Source organism: Polyodon spathula, unplaced genomic scaffold (assembly GCF_017654505.1).
Source record: "Polyodon spathula isolate WHYD16114869_AA unplaced genomic scaffold, ASM1765450v1 scaffolds_1744, whole genome shotgun sequence".
NCBI lineage: Eukaryota > Metazoa > Chordata > Actinopteri > Acipenseriformes > Polyodontidae > Polyodon > Polyodon spathula.
In genome coordinates, this window is record NW_024473220.1 from 2,774 (window position 1) to 7,196 (window position 4,423).

General features: G+C 48.9%; 1 pseudogene; it reads right to left on the reverse strand.

Annotated features, from left to right (window-relative positions):
• Positions 1-488: 488 nt before the first annotated feature.
• LOC121310146 lies at positions 489-3,825 on the reverse strand (annotated as a pseudogene).
• Positions 3,826-4,423: the final 598 nt, after the last annotated feature.

Consider the following 4,423-nt stretch of genomic DNA (forward strand, 5'->3'; position numbering starts at 1 on the left):
TGAAAGTTCCACGCAGGCGTGAAGTGAGTGGGATCTATCTATAGGGAGGTGACACCTACCTGTCAGTCCCGTAACCAGCCTGGGTGCGTTGACAGGGACCTGGCAAGTGCTGTCAGCCACTCTCCCACTCAACTCCTTCCCAGAATTCAAATAAAGTGTTCAGATGAGCTCACAACCTCCCTGCATTCTACACAGCACAGTGAGCTACACTGTCAGGCATTTACAAAGAGCACTGGCCATCTTTAAAACCCATTCTCTCACCTCTTATCAGCTTTATTAACATGATCACTGGCCCCTCCCTTTAAAGGAGCGCTGACCATCTTTAAAATCCATTCTCTCACCTCTTATCAGCTTTATTAACAGGATCGCTGGCCCCTCCCTTTAAAGGAGCGCTGCCTGTGGATGGCTGGGTGCTTGTGTTTTCTAGTGTTATATAAATGATTTGATTTATACAAGAGAGAGAAATACAAGACATGCAAAATCTTAAGTGTAGAAATGGGTTTTGTTTATTTTCTGGTTGTTTTGGGTTTTCTCTGCAGGTACAACATTTGACCAGCCGGTGGCGCTGTTTGCAATACAAAACAAACAAAAAAACACATTCAAGGAAACTACAGCTGCGCCAGCCTGCCACTAGGAGGCAGTGCAGGGCCTCCTCTCTGTCCAAACAGCCCTGCAGGAGCGGCCTTGACTGGGAGGAAGTGACATCACTCGGGTACCTTGTAAGAAATCGCCTGCCCCTGGAAGTGACATTTTTCGGTCGTCTTTCGGAAAGGAACTGGCGTAAGCCCCCCCCCCCAAAAAAGAAGGAAGCGAGCTCGTTTGTTTGCTCCGCCCACACACACAGTGACAGGCAGTGACAGCACGGCATTAAAAGAACAAAAGATTACACAGGGTTGGCTACGCTAGGCGCGGGGGCGTGGTCTTGTGGACGGGAGGCGGGTCCCTCCCCTCTCGGGCGCAGGGGGTGATGTCAGCCGAACGTTTCCTGCGAGGCATAGGTGACATACAGGAAGCCGTCCTCATCCTTGCTCTGGGTGTAGATCTGAGCCATGGTGAGGCTCAGGCTGGCCAGCGAGCTGCGGTCTATCAGCAGGAACAACGCCTGGGACGCGCCCACAGCCAGACGGCTCCTAGAAGAGGGGAGGAGGGAGAGAGAGAGGGGAGGAGGGAGGATAAGAGAGAGCTAGTTCTGTTATAATGTGGTGCTCCAGCCGCACATCCCATCCCACACACCCCCCCCCCCCACCCCTGCCTCTCTCTCTCTCTCTCTCTCTCTCACCTGATCAGACTGATAAACTGACACATTGTGATCTCCTGTGGGACGAGGAATTTGGTTTTGTCCAGCAGGGGGAGCACTCTCTCCTTGCTGTAGCGCTCCACGATGACCTGCAGACGCGGGGTCGAGGAGAAAGGGAGGGGGGGAATCAAAATTTAACATTAACAAAGTGGTAGGTGTGAAATTCAATATGTTAACAAGGGAACATTATTCAGCAGCTTTCACTGGACTCTATGAAGCTGAGGGAGTTCATTCTATATAGAGGGGGTGCAATTCAATATGTTAACAAGGGAACATTATTCAGCAGCTTTCACTGGACTCTATGAAGCTGAGGGAGTTCATTCTATATAGAGGGGGTGCAATTCAATATGTTAACAAGGGAACATTATTCAGCAGCTTTCACTGGACTCTATGAAGCTGAGGGAGTTCATTCTATATAGAGGGGGTGCAATTCAATATGTTAACAAGGGAACATTATTCAGCAGCTTTCACTGGACTCTATGAAGCTGAGGGAGTTCATTCTATATAGAGGGGGTGCAATTCAATATGTTATTCAGCAAGGGAACTGAGGGAGTTCATTCAGCAGCTTTCACTGGACTCTATGAAGCTGAGGGAGTTCATTCTATATAGAGGGGGTGCAATTCAATATGTTAACAAGGGAACATTATTCAGCAGCTTTCACTGGACTCTATGAAGCTGAGGGAGTTCATTCTATATAGAGGGGGTGCAATTCAATATGTTAACAAGGGAACATTATTCAGCAGCTTTCACTGGACTCTATGAAGCTGAGGGAGTTCATTCTATATAGAGGGGGTGCAATTCAATATGTTAACAAGGGAACATTATTCAGCAGCTTTCACTGGACTCTATGAAGCTGAGGGAGTTCATTCTATATAGAGGGGGTGCAATTCAATATGTTAACAAGGGAACATTATTCAGCAGCTTTCACTGGACTCTATGAAGCTGAGGGAGTTCATTCTATATAGAGGGGGTGCAATTCAATATGTTAACAAGGGAACATTATTCAGCAGCTTTCACTGGACTCTATGAAGCTGAGGGAGTTCATTCTATATAGAGGGGGTGCAATTCAATATGTTAACAAGGGAACATTATTCAGCAGCTTTCACTGGACTCTATGAAGCTGAGGGAGTTCATTCTATATAGAGGGGGTGCAATTCAATATGTTAACAAGGGAACATTATTCAGCAGCTTTCACTGGACTCTATGAAGCTGAGGGAGTTCATTCTATATAGAGGGGGTGCAATTCAATATGTTAACAAGGGAACATTATTCAGCAGCTTTCACTGGACTCTATGAAGCTGAGGGAGTTCATTCTATATAGAGGATAACATAGTGGCGTGCGAATTCGATACTTATGAATATGTTACAATGCTGACATACAGACAGACAACAGACAGACTCACTCACCGGAAGTTTGTTGGGAAATTTCGATCGAACGGTCCGTGACTTCGTGTTTGTCTTGTCGCTCGCGGGGGTGGGGGGGGGGGGGGGGGGGGGGGGGGGGGGGGGGGGGGGGGTAAACACGTGGTTAGATGCACTCCTGTATAATTGAGCAGAATTAGGATCGCTATCTGATTGCTGCGAGCGATTCTTTATCTAAAGCTACAACTAAAGCTTGTAAAACCAGCCCCGCATCCAGAGAACAGGCAGGCTATCAGAGCCGAGCAAAACTGCACCCGAGTCAGATTAAACAGCTTCAAACACAGCTTGCAATCATCTGCACATTCATACATACATAGAACAAAGCTGAAGGACTTTTGTCTGAAACGTTCTGAAATAAATTATATTTTTAATACATTATTTAAAAAAAAAAAAAAAACTTTTCATTGCTGTACATATACATGCATGAGAGAAACAGAATATAATCATAATAATAATCAATAATAATGATAATAATAGTAATAATAATAATAATAATAGTGACAGTGATAGTGACAGTGATAATAGTGATAGCGATAGTGACAGTGATCATAGTGACAGTGATAATAGTGATAGCGATAGTGACAGTGATCATAGTGACAGTGATCATAGTGACAGTGATAGTGATCATAGTGACAGTGACAGTGATCATAGTGACAGTGACAGTGACAATGATCATAGTGACAGTGATCATAGTGACAGTGACAGTGACAGTGATAGTGATCATAGTGACAGTGATCATAGTGACAGTGATCATAGTGACAGTGATCATAGTGACAGTGATAGTGATCATAGTGACAGTGATCATAGTGACAGTGACAGTGATCATAGTGACAGTGATAGCGGTTCGGGGGTGCATTAGGAGTATGCGCAGCTCTCGTTGAAGAAGCGCCGCGGTTCTTACCCAGGGATTTCCTTTGTTTAAACGGCTTCAGCAGCTCCTGCGACCTCTCAAGCGGCGGCATGCTGCGCTCTTCAAGGCGGGGGGCTCCCTGCTCCCAGGCGGCGGCTGTTGTTGGATGCAAAGGGCTGCCGCTCACCCGTCTTCTGCTAACACAGTCCCGCAACGAGCTCTGCCCCGGCCGAGCCTTTTATAGACCCCCCTCTCCAAACCCTCCCCCCTCCTCCAGTCCCGGCTTGTTCAAACTGAACCAAACTGGCTGGCGGTCAAACAACACCCCCACGCCCCGTACTCGCAAAACACAGCCTGCAGGACCCCTGTGTTACACAGCGAGGCAGCGCATCACAGGGACCCGCCACCCCAACAAGAGCGGGGGCGCTTAGCACCGAGACGCGACGCTCCTCCCTGGATCCATTCAACCACCCCCCATTCTCTCCTCTCCCTCTCTCCCCGCGCAATCTGAGCTACCTCTCCTCTCGAGCCTCATCAAGTCACAGCTCCTCTCTCTCACCCCTCTCTCGCTCGCGACCCCCTCCTCCCCCCCCAAGACTCCCTCTCCTTCACTCAACGCCCGCCTCGCTCCCCTCAGCCCCAACCACCCTCCCCTCCCGCTCGCTCCTCTTCTCCCTCTCTCTCCCGCGGGCCTCTCCACTCCCCATCCCTCTCTCCCCCCTCTCTCTCTCCCTCCCTCTCCCCCTCTCTCCTCTCTCTCCCTCTCCTCTCCCTCTCTCTCCCTCCCCTCTCCTCTCTCTCCTCTCCTCTCACCCCCTCTCTTCTCTCTCTCTCCCCCCCTCTCTCTCTCTCGC